Consider the following 23656-nt stretch of genomic DNA (forward strand, 5'->3'; position numbering starts at 1 on the left):
TCGAAATGTGTAACTAGTTCTGAGCACACTGAAATACACATATAATTTCTATAATTTTATAAAAATATATTTGGAGTAATATGTTCATAACGTTATTTGTTTAAAAAAAAAAATAAAGAAAAGAAGGAAAAAGCAGGATTGAACATAGGATCCTCAACATTCTGATCTCGCACCTAACGCCCGAGACCACGTTGAGTTTTTGCAGACCGCCTCTATGAACGTGCTACATAAAATACACGGAAAATCGTAAACTATATCTCGTTAACTATCACGTTTTGAAATCATTTTTGCTATTATATATTAATGAGAAAGGTATATGATTAACTCTTTCACTTATAATATCGTGTGAGACTCGTGGTAAAGAAATGGGCCAAACATAAGTATCATTGATGAGAGCCGTGATGCGTCTATTGGGCCAAACATAAACATGTTCCAGGCTGTTAATTATGGCATGCGCCATCGTAACTTAAATCGTAAGGCAAAGGATTAATATAATTTAATAAAAATTATGTATTATCTAGAATGTCTCTTTCCTCCTTATGATACACGCCAAGCGGCCGAGATCGTCGAGAAAATATTTTCGGTCGCAAGAAACAAGCGACCACAGAGAGAAGTACAGAGACAGACTCATTGTTTTGCTAGACGAGCACAGTTCGGCGTGTCCGCGCGGAGACTCACCGATTACAATCGGAGCTTCTATCCGTTTTTGTTTTTTCTCTGTCTCGCTCTATCGAAATAACAGAAATTGAAAGAATTTTAAATCACCAACATGATTGCCAGTTCTCCGTTTTTTTTTTTTGACAGACTTCGGTTTCTTGGACTAATATTCAATACTCCAGCAGATGTGAAAATCTCCAATTTTTGTCGTCTGCTGGAGTATTAAATATTAATCCAAGCAACCGAAGTCTGGCAAAAAAAAACCGAGAGCTGGCAACCGTGTTTGTGAATTAAAATTTTTTCATTTTCTTTTTATTAAATTATATTAATCATATATCTTTCTCATTAACGTAGCAAAAATGCAAATGCAAAAATGATTTCAAAACATAAACATTGATGAGATATACAATAGTTTACGACTTTCCGTGCGCTATATGTACCGTGTTCGTCGAGGTGATCCACAAGAACTCAGCGTGGTCTCGGGCGTTGTGTGCAAGATCAGAATATTGAAGATCTTATGTTCGATCCTGCTATTTCCTTTTTTTCATAATTTTTTTTTAATAAATAACGTTATTAATAAACCTATTACTTTAAATATACTTTTTATAAAATTACAGAAATTATATATGTGTACTTCAATGTGCTCGAAATTAGTTGCGCATTTCGGGCTGATTTCTGAAATGCTGCCTATTTTTCCTTCACAACCGCTTGACGCTTGACGGCCGAACCGCTCACGCGCGGACGTGCATCTCAAGAACGTCACAGTATAAGGAACAGTATGTTGCAACCATACCTTCCAGCAAATTGTTATGAAAATAAAATAAAATAAAATAAAATATTTTCCTTTCTACATAATATTGTATTTTCTTAATAATGGTGATTGAACATTATAATAACTTAATGCATTTTACTGAATGTAATGTATTTTTAAAATATTTCTTTATTATTTTTATGATACATTCAGTTTCAAAGGGCTACTGATGACATTTTTGCGCCACAGAATGTAATATAGAATTTTAGTTTACCGCGTCATATATCTGGCCAACTGTTTGTATTTTTTTTTAGTGGAATAAACCTGGAGAATGTACTTAAATGATGTATCAATAATAGCACTTCAAAGATAATAGAGAGTTTTTATAATAACGTAGATTTAGATACGGTGAACGCCTTTTCTTAATTAGTCGCTAAGGAGAAGATAATGTGACCATGAGATCGATTATGTATCTTTTTTCTTAGAGTGAAAAATAAAAATTTTTTGTATGTATGTGTGTGTATATATATATATATATATATATATATATATGTGCATACATATATCATTTTATGTGACGCTGTATGTGTAGAAAACAACGGCGCAATACGAGTCTATCAGCTGTAACCAGTATGACCCGCGTTCACAGCATCATTGCCGCACAACAGTACTGTCAATGTAGTGTAGTGTAGTAGTGATCTACACACAACCATATATATATATATATATATGTGTGTGTGTATGTGTATGTATGTGTATGTATATATGTGTGTATATGTATATATATATATATATTATATATATATATATATTTATATAGTGTTTTTTGTCCACAAAATAGAAAAAATGTAGTAGCAGAATATTTTCTGCCTTTGATAAGAGAAGGTTATGGGTGCTTTATAACAAGCGACTCAGTACAATATAGTATAATATCTCATCCTTGTATTATCGAACAAGATTGTAATGATGCACCGTGTCGCACTGTGTCTCTTGTTGGAAGGCACTGTAGAAGGTCAAAATTGATTATTGTGATGTGTATTTCTTGTTGGCACCCTAAAGCCAGAATGAGAAAGGTTAGCATCTTTATGTTATTCGTGAAAATATCACTTTTATTTATCATACAAGTGATATGATTAAATTTATTGTTATAACAATAAATTGCGCTTTGCCTAATTATGATCCAATGTCAGAGGCGTTCATCGTGGGGTGACTATTTTTAATTTACTGCCAGAGGCGTTAATCATGAGTTGGCTAGCTATAACGAAATGTCACAGCCATAAATCATATTTTGGTTAGTTATAGACAAATGTCAGAGGCGTTCATCGTGGGCTGACTATTTTTAATTTATTGGCAGAAGCATTTCGATTATTAAATTTGGTGAAATACAATTACTGAATCAATTTATAGAATTTTGCGTCTGCAATTAAAGAAATGCAAATAGATGCATTGTCATGATGGAATCAAAAGCTAATTGCTTGACATAACCGAAACAAAGAAACTAATGAAGAAAAAAAACTGAATATCAGTAGTTTCTTTGAAACCTTACAACTTCTGTCTGAAGCGTTTTTTCTAAGAATGTAATAGCCTTAGCACAAGGATGGTTGTAATTGAATCGTAGAACGTGAATCATAGGGCAACGCATTATATTTTGGTGTACTATGCATGCCGATACAAGTTCACATTCCTTTACGATTAGTTATAGTCACCTTTATATTCAGCTCCTAAATCCGGAGTCTTTTTGGACACCCTATATAATATATATGTTATACATATATGTATATATATATATATATATATATATATATATGTATATATATATATATATACAACATACATTACACAGTCAATAGTCACATGCATAATTTTTGTACGATGCTGTACGTTTATGAAATGTATGTAAGTATATCATATTCAAAGTGTTTTAGCAAATATATACACTTACAGGTCAATGTACGTTGACTAACAGCAAGTTACAATAAGTATATTTTTATTAAATGAACACTCTGACTGTGACTTAGATATATTTTCGGATGCAACTATGTATTTGAAATACATGTATACACGTGTAATGTAATAGCACTTTTTCCTTTATTCCCAATGTCATTTTAACTTCGGATGGAACATGTATTGTCAGTACGTAAATATATTGCACATACATATGTAGCTATTCCATCTCTTTTTATTATGTTTAATGTGGGCCTTTTACAATTATAAGCCATAAATCAGCCATAAATAAGAAGTCAAGCGCTAAAAATTGGCTGTGATTGATCAATTTTTAGCTTCTGACTTCTGATTTGTAACTAATGTGTTATTGTAGAAAGTCCATAATAAAAAGAGATAGAAGTTACTCATACTTAGCTTTTCATGCAGATATAATATAGACACATTAGTGAATATTAGAATTATATTTTATGTGCATTATGATGTGTACATTATAAAATATATTTCTAATTCATATTCACATACGTGTGTAGCTACTTCATCTCTTTTTGTTACGTGTAACAAAAAGATGTACTGATATCCTCTTTTTTCTACGTTTAATAAAAAGAGATATGTTTTTTATGATCAAATATTAGTGATATATGCTTTTATATTTTCAATATCAGAATATACATACAACTAACATAAATCAAAGCTAACGATAGTCAAACGCAGATGATCAGACGTAACATCTTAAAAAAAATAATCAAATTACGTATCCTCTGATAAATCCTCATTTTATATGTATATATATGTATATATATATTAGGTGTTGGAATTAATTCGTAGCGTTTTTTAATGAAAGAATGTTATTTATTTCACATGAGCATTAAAAAATACATTAATGAAAGTACTTTTAAAACTTATAAATACTTTGTAAAACGCTACGAATTAATTCCAACACCTAATATATATATATATATAATATATATATACGCATTATATATATATATCTATATATATATATTTTATATATGTATACAATTTTAATATTGCACATTTAAACACAGGGAATATAAACAGCTTAGCATTGATAACTTCTATCTGCAACGTATGTATATTCACACATTATAGTACATATATGCAATATTGTACAATATTGCCTATGTGTGTATTATATTTAAGTACATCACTAATATTTTAACATGATTAACTTCTACATATTTTTATTAAACATAGCAAAAAATGGTATAGCTATGTATATTATATGTGTAATACAATATATCTATGTATAGCTAATACATATCACATCCTGACCTAAAATGACTTTGTACGATAGGAAAAATGCTTAGGCCCATGTGTCAATGTACACTGTCAATACTGAAAATCTATAGTTACGTATTTTCAACTCGCAGTGAATATCGAAATACAGTTGTAGTATCACTTTTTTCTATGATCAATATCATTTAGGGTTTAGTCAAGATGTAACATATCTTATTGTCAATATATGGACACGTGTTTCATATATATATATATATATATATATATATATATATATATATATATATATATATATATATATATGAAACACGTGTCCATATATTAACAATAATATATGTTACATCTTGACTAAACCCTAAATGATATTGATCATAGGAAAAAGTGATATATATAAATGAATACATTGCACATACATAATGTAACTCTTTCTACTCTGTCTAATAAAAAGAGATAGATACTTATAGTACTTATACATTACTAATATGTCGATTATATATCTAATAAATTAATAATCTAGTAAATTGTATGCACATTATACTATGATAATTCTAACATTGTTGTAACATATAACAAAACATTATTAGTGAATATAAATTATAATTATATTTTATATGTAAATATTATAATGTACATATACACAATAATGTACAAAATATAATTTTAATATTGCATATATCATTAATTCACTAACATGTTTATGTCTTCACTAATATGTCAATAATAGTATAATATTTTTTGTGTTATTGTGTATATACACATATATTATAATACACATAAAATGTAATTGTAATTCGTATTCATGAATGTCTTTTTATATACAACGTTAGAATTACATTTTATATATCATTATACACATTATAATATAAAATTTTAATATTGCATAAAAATGGACATAGAGAATATCTGCATGAATATCCATATGTATATATATTATGATATTCATTTATGATAATATATTATCGTAACCTAAAATGGCATTGGATGTAAGAAAAAAGTGCTATTACTGCTTCGTACCGATATAACTATTAATTAAAAATCTGTATTTTATGTATATTACAGACTTTTAGTAGTGGTGATATATATTAGAACACAGCCTACATTGCATGTCTATACAAGTATAATACAACTAAATATGTATATAATACAACTAAATTTCTAAGGTCCGATTCTACAAATATAAGATTAACTTCAATTATGTTTATTTTTTTCTCAATTCAAAAAAATTGGAAAATTTTTCAAAATAAATCTTACATTTGTGGAACCGACCCTAATACACGTCCCTGTTAAGGTAATGTAGGAAACGGAATAAAAATATCGATAATTAATCGATCGAATTTCCTGCATGATCATATTAACTCAGAGGGCGTAAGCAGCTTATACATTGGAAATGAAAACCTGTAATATCGACCTTGATCAACTTCGGCCTTCGCTCCAGCATCCCCTTAAATAGAAATATAATTTTATTCACACAATTTTCATATGTGTATATAGTTCATTTGAAGTGTAAATATATTAAAGACATTTACAAATTACATTAACTTTGCAGGAATACGTCCGAAATCCGGGAAAAAAAGGAGAAAATGCGGAGGCGGGCCAGAGAGAAGGGTGATATATTATTAATAATTTTTATAATAATTATTATTATTATGATTGAGAAATATATGTTTAAAAAATATAATGCATATTAATTTTACAGTTCCTTTTGTTATTCAGCATTACTTTTAATCTGTGACGATAAAATACGAGAAAATACACAATACAAATTCTTACATAAAATTACTTTTTGACATGTTTTATGCTTTGTGGATTAATGGGAAGAGTTTACTGTAACTACAATTTATTAAAAATTATATATTATCTATAATAAATGTCCTCTCGACACACGCTCGAGCGGCCGAGAAAAGTCGAAGCTGGCCGAAGCACGAAAGCGCCGAACCGCATATGGACATAGGCTCATGCTTGTGTGTATGAGACTAGCGGTCGCGCTAGGACACCTGATGGTGTTAATAGCGATGTTGCTGTGGCGTCCTCGAACACACTATAACTGATCATTGGCAAATCTGGCTCAGGAAGCAAAAAACCTACCCGTTTTTCTAATTACACTTTGTCCAATTATTCTTCTTATTCTTCTTACGATTTTATGTTCATTACAAAAGAACACATATGTAGTAACCATTAAAATAAAGTTTCTTACACTAACCGTTTTTATTAAGAGCGAGTATTTCTTTATTGGGAACATATCCCCATAATTGGTGACCCCAATGTGGTAGGTGATTATATATTGGAATTTGATCGTTGTGAACGATGAGGTTAACGCATCTCGTTATGTCTAATGGTTCACCAAACCAACCAAAGCGAACCCTGAATCGTTAGATACCCAAGCAGTTACTGATTTGCAAGCACCATCAGGTATGTCGAGCAACTAATCAAATCAACCATCCAGAGACACATTCGATCCACCACCGAGAATTGTAGCAGCAACGTATGCAAAGATTTCGCCGTTTTGGAAAGAAAACCCAACTCTTTAGTTTGTAGAGTAGAAGCTGCGTTCAAGTAGAAACTGCGTTCAGGATCTCTAGAATATTTAATGACAACACAAAATTCAGGTATGTTGTGTTAAATTTAGACAATATGGCATTACTTTTCGTCTCAGACATTATTGCCAACCCTCCCTCAAGCGGCAAATATAAAGCTCTCAAACATCGGATTATACATTCTTTTGATGAGATTGAAGAGTCGAAATTAAGAAAGCTAATTCGTGGCAATGAAATCAGTGATGATAAACCTTCTAACTTTCTCCAACGGCTTAGAAATCTTGCCGGCGGACAATGCAATGATTCTACGCACACTATTTTTTGAATAGCTATCTGGGAATATGAGATCGATTTTGGCCATTAGCGAGATTACAAACTTGTCCATATTAGCGTCACAAGCCGACAAAATTTACGAGATAACCAATCCCACAATTAATGCTATAACAGATAATGCCTGCGTAAATCTATCTCAAACAACTTCAAATAACGTCATTGACGATTTGACTAAAAGAATTGATGCTTTGTCTATTGAATTGCCCAGCCAATGTTTACGATGAAGATCTCGTTCACGTCAGTCTTAAAATCGATCATCATCAGCATCAACAAAAGTCAAGGAAGGAATCCAATATGTTGGCATCAATTCTTTGAGAAGGCAAAAAAGTGTCAACAATCATGCAATTGCCTCAGAGAAGAAACCGGAAAACTAGTTATGCCTTCACAGATACAGACACTAGTGGATGGCACTAAAGCCGCCTGTTTTTGCGCGACCATAAACTAGATTTAAGCTACCTAGTTGACACTGAGGTGGATATATCGTCCTACCAAAGAAAAAGATAAAAGAATCATATTCTCTTAATGACATCAAGTTGTTTGCAGCGAACGGATCCGAGATTAAGACTGATGGACATAAAGTGACGCAAATAAATCTCGGCCTCAAACGTTATTTGTATGGAAGTTTACAATTGCTAATGTTACTCGCGCAGTTCAGTGCAGACTTTCTTCACTATTTTGACCTTTTAGTCGGTCTTATAAACAAACATCTTATTGATGGAACAACCAATTTACAAACTTACGGTCAGCTACGTAATTCATGCATGCATCCATAACTACCATTAACACTAATTGTAGATACGTAGATTGCTGGAAAAGTTTCTGCAAACAATATTCTGCAAACAATAGCTTTATTGTTTTTCGAAGTATTCGTCTTTAAGATCGATACATTTTTACATACGCTCGAACCAATTTTCGAAGCATTTTTTCCACTCTGAGGCCGTAACCTCAGAAATCAGTGTACGAAATACAACAGCTGCTTCAGGCGACTCAAATCGCTCACCACGCATCTTCTTTTTAATGTTTGGGAACAAAAAGAAGTCATTAGCTGATAAATCAGGTGAATATGGACAATGAGTCATCAATTCGACATTTTTACTGAATAAAAAGTCAATGATTTGACGTGCTGTGTGACAGCTGGCATGATGAAGAATGATACGACGATTTCGGTTTGTTCTACGCAATTCATTTATAATTTCTGGCAAACAAATTGTTATATACCAATCAGTATTTACAGTCCTTCGATCCTCTAAAGCCACGGTTGCCACATGTCCGGTATAACTGAAGAAACAAGCAATCATTTGCTTGGCTTCACTGTGTGAACGAACAACTTTTGTTGGTTTCGATTCATTTTGAATACCCAAACAGTGGATTGTTGTTTACTTTCGAGCTCACTTACGAATAAATCCATGTTTCGTCCCCAGTACCAATGTTGTAGACCAAATTTGACCGACTTCGGTTGAATTTCTTGAGCATTTCTTTGCTCCATTTAACACAAGCCTGTTTTTGAGCTTCGGTCAAATTATGTGGGATCCAACGACTGCAAAATTTCCGCTCAAATTACGCTCAAGTGATCATGCAAAATCGTAAGTATTGCTTTCATGTCAATGCCTAAGGATGCCTGAATCTCGCGGTATGTCATATGCTAGTCTCGCTCATTTCACGCACAGCATCAACATTAGTGACAACAACAGACGTGGATGGACCTTCACGGAATTCGTTACAAAGAAAGGTACGTCCACGCTGGAATTCGGCAAACCAATTATAAACAGTCCTATTGGATGGTGCTTCATCCCCAAAAGCCAAATGAAGATCCACGATCGATACATTGTTTCGGAGTTAGATTATATTTGTAATCGTAAAAAATCATTACCCGAAAATTTTCACGCGAAATGTCTATTTTCTCACAAAATAACTTCTTTTAAAGTACTATGCAAACAAAACTAGTTGGCTTGGGTACAAACTGAATTATCAATGTCAAGTGAATTATAAGGTAAAAACGTCTAATTTTACGGATATGATAGTAGCAGAACGTTGGCGCCACTGGAAGTATTAGATTACAGAAACTTTTCCAGCAACCTACGTACCATCAGTTACTTGAAGAGTATATTAAGACCGCTTAGGAAAAAAGACGTACATCAAATTCAGCATCATATTGTAACTTGTGGTCCTCCCGTAGCTTAACAAGCTCGACATTAACGTGTTATTTCTCCAGAGAAGTTCCGGATAGCTAAAGCTGAGCTTAACTTAATGATCCAGGAGCATTTACCAACCTTTCTTAAGTCCGTGTGCATCATCCCTCCACATGGTACCCAAAAAGAATAGTGAATGGAGGTTATGTGGCGATTATCGTCGACTAAACACTATCAGCGTTCCAGATAAATACCTGTTACGTCACATCCACGATTTTTCATATGCTCTAAATGGATGCAGGGTATTTACAAAGTCAGATTTAACTCGTGCTTTTCACCAAATCCCACTCGCTCAAAGAGACCGACAAAAAACTGAGATTATTACGCTATTCGGGCTTTTCGAATTTAATGTGATAACATTCGGTCTTTGTAATGTAGCTCAAATGTTCCAAAAACTAATCGACACTGCAGTTTATGACTTAGATTTTTGTCATCCATACATAGATGACATTTTAATAGCCGGATTATTAAACGCATGAAAAGCATTTAAAAGTCTTTGATAGATTACGCGAATTTGGCCTGTCAATTAACTTCTCTAAATGCATCTTTACTGTGGAAAAGATCGAATATTTACTAAATTATCAAAGCATCAAACCTTTACCAGAACGAGTTGCCGCGATCCAAAACCTAAAACAATACATGAATTGCAATGATTTTTGGAAATAATTAACTATTATCATAGATTTCTTAAGGATGCTGCAGAAACACAACCTCCTCTCAACACATATCTTGTTGGAGCAACCAAACAGGATAAATGGATCCTATCATTTGGATTGAAGAAAGTGCCTTCATTACATGTAAACAACAGCTTGTAGATACCTCTTTGCTTGTTCATCCTTGCGAAGGAGCACCTCTTACTATGGACGCCTTTGAAATTGCTATAGGTGCTGTCCTTGGACAAAAGGTTGATGATTCTTGGCAATCCTTAGAATTTTTCTCCAAAAAACTCACCTGCACAACAATGCTATAGCACTTATGATCGAGAAGCTAGCTACTTACGTCAGTCTAAAGTTTTTTCGCTATTTCTGTGAAGGACAGGACCTTATGATAAGTCCTTATCATAAGGTCCTGTCACAGGCCTTTAGTTATACAGCCTTTAGTCTATGCCTTCCAGCAGAAATCGGATAAGACATCTCCTAAATAACAACGTCAACTAGATTTTATCAGTCAATTTTCTACTCGAATCATTCACTGGAAAGGAAAACTCTGTTGCTGATAGCCTATTGAGCATTGAGCAAATAAATTTGCCAATTATTGTCACTACTGAAGAACTAGCTAAATATCAAGAGGAAGACGAAAAGCTCAAAGCCTTAGTTGACAATAATTCTTCATCTCTCGTTCTTAAAAAATTACATTGCAGCGACAACAACACCACTTTGTTTTGTGACACGTCAGCTAACGACATATGTTCGGCAAGTTCTAAGACGTCAAATATTCAATAGTTCATAACATAGCGCACTCAAGCATTAAATCCACACAAAAGTTAATCGCGTCATTTCGTATGGCCTTCTATATGCAAAAATATTGCTGATTGGGTCCGCACTTGTTTAGCATGTCAGCGTAGCAAGATCTTTCTCTCTCTCTCTCTCTCTCTCTCTCTCTCTCTCTCTCTCTCTCTCTCTCTCTTTCTCTCGTAAAAATATTCCAGATAAGATTGCAATATCAGATGAACGATTCAAACACATTCATATGGACATTATTGGCCCATTACAACCTTCAAAAAATTTTTAATTTTGTTTAACTATTATTGACAAGTTCACGCATTGGCTGGAGACCCCATCCCCATCCAGGATATCTCAATAGAAATTATAATTGAGCATTCTACTATATTCCTGGGTCGCCAGATTCGGAGCTCCATCTACTATTATCACTGGAACATAATTCGAATCGCGTTTATTTCAGGCTTTTGAACACACCATAACTCATGCTAGCAAATCTGGCTCAGCAAGCAAAAAAATCTACCCGTTTTTCTAGTTACACTTTGTTCAATTATTCTTCTTATTCTTCTTGCGATTTTATGTTCTTTAGACCAAGAACATATGTGTAGCAACCATTAAAATAGTTTCTTATGCGAACAGTTTTTATTATTTTTTTATTGGGAACATATCCTCGTATCGTACCGTCCCTGAATTGGCATCCTTGGCTTAGAAACTCGCGGCGGTGAGCGGAGCGCTTGTCTCACTCCCTGCGCGCCAAGTTATCGATGGCGGATATATTCGGCGTTTTAGAAATAATATCTCGATTGCGAAAATTGGGAAATGATTAAGAAAAAAACTGTTGGAAAAAACTCAATTTAGTTCGTTCTGAAGCGTGCACATATACATACAAAAAAATGTTATATATATATATATACGTAAATATTACTGTTTCAAGTAAATAATAAGAGTATTTTAAAATTATATTATCAAGAAAATATTCTTTAATGATATAATCGTTACTTAAAAGAAGAAGAATAAAAATTGCGTTCTCTCTTAGCACTAGAATGATATTTTTCTACACTATCGCTTTTGGAAGTTCGGACATCCGTATGAATTTCATCGAATGATCGTATAAAAAATTAAAACAGCAATTGTATTATTTTTGAAATACATTTTAGATCATTTGTACACATCGAATTTTTAAAATTTATTAATTATAATATCAATGTTATACGAAGTAAAGACAATATTTTTTAACAAAATTAAATCTAATTTATAAAGCTTTTGCAATTGTTAGTATGTATTGCATACAAGCGATTCAAAATATATTTTAAAAATACAATTACTGTTTTATAAAGTCTAAATTTTTTAAATGATTATTCGATAAAATTTATGCGAGTGTCTGAACTTCCATGAGCAGTAGTGTGCGTACACGTACACGAATAATAATCGTCGCATCCACACAGGGAAAGGTTCCTCACATTTTAAGAAATCTTTCTTTTCTGTTGAAGAAAAAATTGATTGATTTGCTATCAAAGAAAAATCTTGATTCGCGAACCTATACTTAGAGAAAGATTTCTTCGATTTAAAGAAATGTTGCTTTGCCATACGATTAAAAAAAATCTTTCTGTCATCCTTGTTATTATTCAAACTATTAATATTGTTGATATGAAATTTAATAATTAATAAAAAAATTCGATCAGAGAACACAAAATATGTGCTCACGCTATGTTGCCAGCCTATCTCCATAAGTGGGGAATAGACTAGTAAAAGCTTTATAAAATATTTTTAATTCAATTTTGGCACATAAAATTAGAAATAATTTATAAAACTTTTGCAATTGTATCAGTATGTGTACAAATGATCTAAAATGTATTTCAAAAATAATACAATTGTTGTTTTATGTTTTAATTTTTTACACGATCATTCAATGAAATTCATGCGGATGTCCGAACTTCCATGAGCGGTAGTGTAGAAATATGCAGAAAAATATCATTCTAGTGCTAAAAGAGAACGCAATTTTTATTCTTCTTCTTTTGAGTAACGATTATATCATTACAAAGAATATTTTCTTGATAATATAATTTTAAAATATTCTTATCATTTGAAACAAGTATCATCTACGTAATCCTGTATATATTGGGTCATCTAAAAAGTATCCGCGGTACTTTGACATTAGATATATGACCATCAACACACATCTAGTGAAACAACCGCGGATACTTTTTAGATGACCCAATATATTATATATATATATATATATATATATATATATATCACACACGCACGCACGCAAGCACGCACGCACACACACACACATACACACACACACACACACACACACACACATATGTATGCCAATTAGAATTCAGATTGACTGATAATCAACTAATATTAACGTATAAAATTACGTAGGAGAAACGTTTATCTTTTTGTAAATGTTGTTATATATAGAAGAAAGGCTCCTATTATGAGATATCGAGTTCATTTTGGGTAAATGCTAGAAGTATATGGACATAATATAAAAAAATATTAGGTAATTTTGAAGGAAATTTAATAAGCTTTAAGATAATTATATAAAATTTAATTCTAATTCCATTTTTTTTAAATCAAAGTAATTTAAAAATGAGTAAATCGCTAAGTCAAAAAATTGTGCTCTTAATATGAGATGCCTCGAGAAATCGATAGTAAAACACAAAGTATATGAGTATTGCAATTAAAAAACTATATTTAATACTTTTTAAATATAAATAAATAGCCAGTGTGCGTGAAAACGCGATTTCGAGACACTGCTAGTGTTTCGCCGCTAGGCTATGACGCGAGACACGGAAGTGCCTCCTTTACGCGAACTGACGAGTTGCGTCAGATTGAGATTATCGGAAACTCAAAGGGCTGAACCAATCAAGTTCTAAGTGTGCTCAATCGATTGCAATCGCTCGAAATATATAATGAAAGTGTTTTTATTTTTTCTGTCCATATTCTACAAATATTTTACAAGCGGAGATATTGCGACGCAAAGTTTCGAACTGCCACTTTTTCAGATTAAGATATGTCGTCATCGTCGATCGCATTCCACACATTCCTTTCGTGTCCTTCTGATATTCTTTACGCAAGGAGCGCTAGTGATATACATGATCAGTGAGCACTGCGATCTGAAGACATCTAGAGACACGACAGTGTCGCGGCGCTAAGCATGGCGTGAGTCTGTACTACGATAGTCTTAGTCGGTTTTTTCAAAACAGGATCGGTAAAGTCAGTATAATAATAAAACATGCTGGTAATTGCTAAAAAATAGGAAATATAATTTAAAAAGCGATTTATTCGATCTTGACTTCCATTTGTTTATAATTTAATATTTAACAAAAGGAGATTAAATAGAAATGAAATTATTCATTGCTATTTGTTAACTGCGTTAGGAAATAATAATGAAAAACCAATATTATTTATTTATTTATTTATTTATAATTCTATTTATTTATAATTAATATTTAACAAAAGATCAAACGGAAATGAAATTATACATTGGTATTTATTAATTAAGCTAGGAAATGATAATGACAAAGCAATTTATTCAATATAATGATCTTCATTTGTGTGTGTGTTGTTTATAACTCAATATTTAACAAAAGGAGATTGGATGAAAACGAAATTACGCCGGTAATTGTTAACCTAGCTATTTTATAAACAAATAGAAATAAATCACTTTTTCATTATCATTTCGCAGCTTAGTTAACAAACCAACGTGTAATTTCGTTTCCATTTCCTTTTGTTAAATATTGAGTTATTGAGTTATAAAAAAATGGAGATCGAGGTCGAATAAATCGTCATCTTTTGACTTAGCTAACAAATATAATGTATAATTACATTTCTATTCGATCTCCTTCTATTAAATAATAAACAAATGGAGATAGAGATCGAACAAATAGCTTTATCATTATCATTTCCTAACTTAGTTAACAATGATATTTACTACGTTGGTGATATCATTTTACTTATTTCATATTTGTTACTGGCACTGTAATTGTTCATTTAATTCTTTATTCAATATTTAATTTAAGACATAAATTATAAAAATTAGAAAGAAAAACTAATTGTAAGATGCATTATAAAGTATGTTAGAGAAGGAAAGATTGAGGGCCGGTTTCACCAACACTGATCAAGCTTAATCGTAATTAACTGTTGACCGCAATTGGTCGATTCTACTAAACAGCAAAGACGATTGGTCAATGGCCGATTAAGCAAACTGGCGTTGGTGAAATTGGTCCCGAGTATGCCAACTTCTCGAAATATATCTCGCGTTTCACAGTTGACAGCCTTTGTTTTTTTCTCTTATACATAAAGGTACCTTTTTACTGACGCTCGATGCTCATTTTCAGCGTCAAAATCAAATGACGTTTGATATTCGTCAATTTCTATCCTTAAGCCCAATGTTTACGATGCTAGAAGCCAGTTTCATCAATACCAGTTAGCTTAATCGGCCGTCGACTGATTAATCGCATTTGCTGTTAGTAGAATCGATCAATTGCGGTTGACAGTTAATCGCAATTAAGCTTGATCGGCATTGGTGAAACGGTTCTAGAAATCAGTCCGAGATCTCGGACAGAGAAGGAATTAATAAATCATTTGGTCACATAACCATTGTGATTGGTCAATTCTTTCTTCATCTCATTTCATGAAATCTTTCTCGACAAGCAATCTCAGCTGCTTGGCCCTAGGCATCAATAAGGGGCGGGGAGCATTTTAAATAACATGTAAGTTTTAATAAATTGTAGTAATAATGTACTCCTCCCATTAATCCAGAACACTATAAATCATGTTAAAACGCAACAGTTTACTAGATATCTAATTGTTTATGATTTTTCATATTCATTATATAGTATACCTTTTCTTCATAAACTCGAATAGCAAGAATAGTTCAGTAGAAGTAGAATGTTTCCGGAAAAAAATAATGACCAGCATTTCTTTTCACGAAAGTCTCGAAAGGTCATCAGAAAAGAATACGTATATTTGAGACTCGAGACTTGTGAAGAAAGTATGCGAAAAAAAAATAGAATAAAAAAGCACGTTTTTCGCTTATAAAACGAAAGATATTGATTGTATGGAAAAAAATTCGGTATAAAAAATGTAGACATTAGAAATACCTACAAAATGAGACATGGAATATTAAAATCGATCTATTAGATCAGTAGAAAAGAAAATAAAAAAACACTGAAAAAGGCCCTTTTTTCTCGCTCTGGGTTCATTGAGATTTAAACGCAAAGCTTTAAAATTTTCGTAAAATGTAACCCTCGTAATGACGAACAAATCTAGCTCTAAACAAGCCTGAAATATTCATTAATTTTTGCAAAAAGCTATTTGTTCACTAAAAACTTATCTGCGGAAAATTTAATTTCTTCACATTTTAGCAGTCGCACAGCAATTTACAGGGATTTTGCTTCTTCAAGAGTTGCACTATCACGTATACTTAATAACAAAACGATTTTTTTGCAGTTAAACTATTATAAAACGACTTTAAAAACTGGGTATCTTTTTCCGTATAAAAGAACGGAAATAATTTCGTTAATATGCATCAGCCGTGTGAAGCATTCGAAATCTGACATTTTTCTACGAATCTAAAAAAAAAGATTATCCTCCGATTATTAAGAGCCGAGATAACAATTTTTTTTCAAAAAATCACTGTCTCTGGTTTTTAAGAGTTCGGTCTGGCACCAATTTGTCAAGGAAGAATTGAATTTGATGTTAAAAAAATCTCAAATTGTAACCATGAAATTTTTAGTTTAAAAAATTTTTTCTTTCTTGAATTTTTATTTTTTCGGTTTATTATTAGGTGTTGGAATTAATTCGTAGCGTTTTTTAATGAAAGCATGTTATTTATTTCACATGAGCATTAAAAAATACATTAATGAAAGTACTTTTAAAACTTATAAATACTTTGTAAAACGCTACGAATTAATTCCAACACCTAATATTAAAAAATCACGTTTGAGTATGGAACATATATCTGATTAACAAATTTAAGTCACATTAGTTATGTTTCTTTATTTAATATGCTGTAAAAAAATTCAATTGGACAATTAAAATTCACAAAAACAATTTTGTACTGATTCCGTACATTTAATTGTCCGATTGGACACTTTTTACGGCATATTAAATAAAGAAACATAACTAATGTGACTTAAATTTGTTAAGACATACACTCCATATATGTAATTTATTAGGTGTACAAATAAGTTTCCACCTTTTGACAAAAGACGGCGCCATTAGCAAGCTATGGTTAAAATTGTCTGATGTAAAACATTATATCGTAAGGTTGGACATCTGTCAACAACATAATCTTGAAATACTAGCGATTTTGTATCAGTATCATATTTTTTTTTTTGTGCGAAAATGCCGAGTTTTAAGCCGAATAAGCGTCATTTGCGGGAACTTTTGATTTATTTCTTTAATTTGAAGAAATCTGCAGCTGAGGTTCATCGATTATTTATAGAAGCATATGGTGAGGCCGCCTTAAGTGAGAGAAGTTGTGAATGGTTTCAAAAATTTAAGAACAGTGAATTTGATGTCGAAGACAAAGAACGTAGCGGAAGGCCGAAAGTGTACGAAGACGCGGAATTGGAAGCATTATTTAATGAAGATTCGTGCCAAACGCAAAAAGAACTTGCACTTACATTAGGAGCGACTCAACAAGCAATTTCACATCGTTTGAAATCATTGGGAATGATTCAAAAGCAAGTGAATTGGGTTCCATATGAATTGAAACCGAGAAATGTTGAACGCCGATTTTCCATATGTGAAATGCTGCTTGTCAGACATAAACGAAAGGATTTTTTACATAGTATAGTCACTGGTGATGAAAAATTCACTACGATAACCCAAAGAAGAGGAAATCATGGAGATCACCTGGCCATGCTTCAACATCGACAGCCAAGCCGAATATTCATGGAAAAAAACTCATGTTGTGTATTTGGTGGGATCAGCTTGGTATCGTTTATTATGAGTTGCTCAAATCGAACGAAACCGTTACTGGGACTCTCTACCGAACACAATTGATAAGATTGAGCCGAGCACTCAAGGAAAAACGCGCCCACTACTACTCTAGGCATGACAAAATTATTCTCCTGCATGATAATGCTCGACCATATATTGCGGCGCCGGTTAAAACCTACATGGAAACACTCAATTGGGAAGTTCTACTCAATCCGCAGTATTCACCAGACATTGCCCCTTCCGATTACCATCTATTTCGATCGATAGCGCATGGCCTGTCTGAGCAGCACTTCACATCATATGAAAATATCAAAAATTGGATCGATAATTGGATAGCCTCAAAAGATGAAGCGTTCTTCCAACGCGGTATCCGTATGCTACCAGAAAGATGAAAAAAAGTAGTGGCTAGCGATGGACAATACTTTCAATAAAACATTATGTATCGTTCTTTCACAATAAATGCTTAATTTTTGATTAAAAACAGCGGAAACTTATTTGTACACATAATATTAATAATAAATCGAAAAAATAAAAATTCAAGAAACAAAAAACTAAAAATTTTATGATTACAATTACTTTGCGAAACATTTGGTTAAGTTATTTGTTTATATTTCATCGAGCTAGATTCAAAAGATTCCAGATTCAAAAAAATCAGGCTTTCACATCAATTTATTGCTGAGAAAATATAAATTTAATAAATTTTAATACACGCAATCAAATATGCGCGAATCGCCGTGCGGATCAATCTTCTCCACTCGACTGCGCGCCGGCTTCCCCCTCCAGGGTTGTTTTATTTAAAACTTTTTTTTTAAACAAATGTTTAAAACATGTTCTCAATATCAGATTAAACATGCTTTTTTTAAAACAATTTAAAACAAATATTTAAAACGTTATTTTATTTTAATGTATTTTTAATATTATACTATTTAATAGAAGAAAAGGTGATCCAGTTACATTTTACACGATAACTTGGGTTTACTTTGGGTTAATAATCAATATTTAAATTTAAAACTTGACAATTACATTTATTAAAATTTTGTTGAATCGATTCTGGATTCAAAATTATGAAATATTTATTACTTAGGACACTATTAATAAAAATGTGACAACATTGCATAATGACGAATCGAAGAGAAACATGGATGCTAATGTGGCCTTTCATAAAAATAGTCTTAAAAAGTTAGTTTTGTTTAGAAAACAGTGCTTTGGTTATAAAATTAATAAAAATAGAGTGTATTGCAGAATATATGCATGTATACAAATGTACATACACATATATACATATAACTTTATGTATACAGAGTATTTGGAAAATGATAAATCTTTCGCATAAGGATAAAATGGACTAAACTAAGAAGAAAAGTCCTCTATCATTTAGCAATTTTTGCAATAGTAACAAGACATTAATTGATAAAAATTGCCGAAAATTGCCTTTAATATTTTTTTATTTGAATACTTTATAGAAAAACTGCAAGAAACAATTGTTAATTTTCTTTTCATAGAGCTCTAAGAATTTTTTAAGAATATTTAAAAAATTTTTTTCAGGATTTTTTAATACCGTATTTTCTTATATTGATAAAAACGAAAAAATGTAATACTAAAAAGTTGATAAAAAATTCTGAAAAAATTCGTAGACTTCTGTGAGAAGAAAATAAATAATTTTTGTCTTTTGCAGTTTTTCTTGAATTGAGTAAAAATTATTGAAGGTTAATTTTCATAAATTTTTAGCAATTAATATTTTGTTAAATATTACGAAAATTGCAAAATGGTAGAGTACTTTTCTTCTTAATTTAATTCATTCTGCCCCTATGCGAAAGATTTATCATTATTTTCCAATCACCCTACATATAAGCAGCTCGACAGCCTATAAAAATCTATAGTAAATTATAGAGTAATATTAAAACTACAATTAATTCAAGCAATAATTATTTTGAAATAAAAATCTCCAAAAAAAAGCCATGAGTAATCAGTACGCATAAGAAACACATTACCAAAATGCTATTGTTTAAATTTGTATAACTTAAAATATATACAGTCAAATAAAATGTTAAATAGCAAACAACACATTCAAATATACGTATAATTATGTAATAATACACTCAAATTTAAGAAAAATGAGGAAGTAAGTGTAATTAAATGCTAAAATGTACTTCAGAAACGTTTCAAAATATTTAAAAGTAAAAATGCGTTTTAATAAAATATAATAAATATATGTTTCTTTTTGTTTTTAGCGATTTTTTTCTAAGCTGTTTAAAACATAAACAAAACATTAAAAACATGTTTTAAACAAAAAAAACTGAATGTTTTATTTTATTTTTTTTTAAACACGTTTTTTATCAACCCTGCTTCCCTCACTCCGTCCGGCGCACTACTTCGCTCGCGTTTTTCAATTTTCCAATGGTTTTAAATAAATTTTTTTTGGCAGCAAAACATTCGAGAAATTTTTCAACAGCAAATTCAATTCTTCCTTGACAAATTGATGCCAGACCGAACTCTTAATCTTAAAAACCAGAGACAGTGATTTTTTGAAAAAAAATTGTTATCTCGGCTCCTAATAATCGGAGGATAATCTTTTTTTTTAGATTCGTAGAAAAATGTTAGATTTCGAATACTTCACACGGCTATATGATGCATATTAATGAAATTATTTCCGTTCTTTTACACGGAAAAAGATACCCACTTTTTAAAGTCGTTTTATAATAGTTTAACTATAAAAAAATCGTTTTGTTATTAAATGTACGTGGTAGTGCAACTCTTGAAGAAGCAAAATCCCTGTAAATTGCTATGCGACTGCTCAAATATGAAGAAATTGAGTTTTCCGCAGACAGGTTTTTAGTGAATAAATGGCTTTTTGCACAAATTAATGAACATTTTTAGGCTTGTTCAGGGCTAGATTTGTTTGTCATTATGAGGGCTATATTTTACGAAAATTTCAAAACTTTGCGTTTAAATCTCAATGAACAGAGAGCGAGTGAAAAAAGGCCTTTTTCGGTGATTTTTAAATTTTTTTCTACTGAACTAATAGATCGATCTTAATGTTCCACGTCTAATTTTGTAGTTATTTACTAGTAATATTAGGCGGATTCTAACCCATGGAGGGAAGCGCGGGGTGTGGGGAATACTCGTTGGCGCGGGGATACTTGTAACGCAGGGAAGGGGGGGAAAGGTCCCGGCGCTATTGATGTTATGTAAACATAGGACTCCGGTCCTTATTTTTGTTTTCGCCCGCCGCTCTCTCTCCAAAAATGCATCGGTAATAAAGGCTTGCATCTTAGAGAAAAATAGAGCGCGCGACGGAGCGTGTAACGTGCTATGAATGAAGAAAGGATGGAAGAATCAATAGAGTACAAGTTTCTTTTCTTACGACACAGTTTTTTCAATATAGTTTTTCCTGACGCGTCGAGGCAAAAGATGGGAAGTAAAAGAAAATACATACATAATAATGCGAACAAAAATGTTTTATTCACATCTTATTACTGGTTTTCGTACTTATTAAAAATTAAAGCTAATAGTTCGCAATCGACGAGCTGATGTCCATTGAAGATGTCACTATCACGTATAATGTTCTCAGATGCGATGTTGGAGAATCGCGTATACTTGATATCTACCGTATTGACGAGTCGAGCTAATCGTTACAACGATACACCCGTTAAGTCAAACATACGGTGTAGCGTCGGTCATCGTAATGCGTACGGATGAAGAATCGAGATGTACGAGCGTAGTATCGTTCAGCATGCAAACACTGACGGTTAGCGGTCCAATGCTTATAAAATTATCCTTGTATTCGTTTCGAAACATCTTGTAAATATTCCCTCGCTGTTCGTATAGGCTTTTCCACGTTTCGAGAGACAGCGATAGTTCGTGTCCGCGATGATCTCCAAGGGCGACCCCCACGTAACTCGGTGGGCCAACGTTGATTCCAATTTCCAAAAATTTGTAGCCCGTATTCGTCAGATCATAACGTCTGCTCAGTAAACGCACCGCATGATGCTCCGTACTGTGTACATACATAATGTTAAAAAACGTTACTTTTGTGTATAGAACTTTTGTGTATAGAACTTTTGTGTATTGAAACTTACATTCCTTCTTCACATCGTTACGATGCACTGCTCTCTTTAGTGAAGTACATTTTTTCAGCCGTTCGTACAAGTAAGTATCGCAAGATTGATTGCATCCGCATAAATTATGACGTAATACTTCTGGAATTGATGAGAGAAGGCAAGTCCTCCCTCTCTTTCCAAGAATTTCGAACATGTCGCGACACGTTTTATCAAGTCTTTCTACGTATTTTCTTTGTCACGAATTTATACATACGTTTATACGTATGTATAAATACATACATTTATATATAAGTTTATACATACGTTTATATATAAGTTTATAAATACGTTTATACATACATGCGTTCATTCATACGTTTATATATACGTACATACGTTTATACATACATTTATACATATGTTTACACATATATACGTTCGTACATATGCTTATACATACGTACATACATTTATACATACATATGTTCGTACATACGCTTATACATTTTATATGTACGTTCATACAAACGTTTCTATATTACAGGAAGGGAAAAGAAATACATAATAAATACGTTAATGTATTTTTATTTAAAAAATTCTTTTGCAACCACCAGTTATTATACATAATAAATACGTTAATGTATTTTTATTTAAAAAATTCTTTTGCAACCACCAGTTATTATATTTTCAATACATTTTGTAACGCGCAATTCTTAACATGTTGTCCACATCGTATAAATAACATCTAAGTAATTAGTAACATCTAGATTAGATAAAGATTTCATGTCTTCGTAAACTGCAAGGTCTCGATGTACATGCGTTCTCGCTTATCGTCCAGAAGCAAATTCCACAGCCACGTTCGTTTCTTGCGTCCCTTGACATACACGACAGCATCATCTTCAAATACAGCCATCGTAATTAGACGTTTCGCATCGTTGTACGGGACTGTCCTCCCATTGCAATCCATGGTGATAAGCAATCAACCAGGAGGCGCAAGATCTTGTCACTTGTCGGATCTTGTCAAAAATTTCCATGACACGGGACTCGTAAAAATGTAATACGTGAGAACGGTCCCCTGTTTCAGCACCGTCACTTCCTTCACGATAAATTTCTTGTTAACGATGAATCCTTGCAGATCCACGTTGGCATGTTGTCGAGAAGACTGCGATGTCGATTGCGATGTAGATTTTATATTGTGTTAGAGGTGCATTTAGATGATTTTGCGCCCTACGTTGGTCAATGGATTATACTGAGCTACACGATCGTGTATGATGAGATAAGCTGTTGTATTTGCGGGCACATTCTCCTTGCAATCAAATTCTATGCGTACGTCCACAGTGGCACTCTTGACGGATTTGTTTTGTCGCGAGCAATCAATGACCAAAAGCCCTTTCTCGACAAATGAGAGCACGATGAGTAGCGTTTCGAAGCAATCGATTCCATAATATGTTTTACGAAAACACGCGTGCATATAAAATAGAACGGAGTATCTCTTTTTGCCAAAATCCAGATTTAAATCGTCGTACGGATAAAACGCCGAATTTAG

The 23656-nt window shown here is 32.3% G+C and overlaps 1 pseudogene; it reads left to right on the top strand.

Annotated features, from left to right (window-relative positions):
• Positions 1-6913: 6913 nt before the first annotated feature.
• LOC147907159 (uncharacterized) lies at positions 6914-7922 on the top strand (annotated as a pseudogene).
• The last annotated feature ends 15734 nt before the right edge of the window (positions 7923-23656 follow it).

This window comes from Acromyrmex echinatior, chromosome 16, assembly GCF_024713525.1.
Source record: "Acromyrmex echinatior isolate Ae372 chromosome 16, ASM2471352v2, whole genome shotgun sequence".
NCBI lineage: Eukaryota > Metazoa > Arthropoda > Insecta > Hymenoptera > Formicidae > Acromyrmex > Acromyrmex echinatior.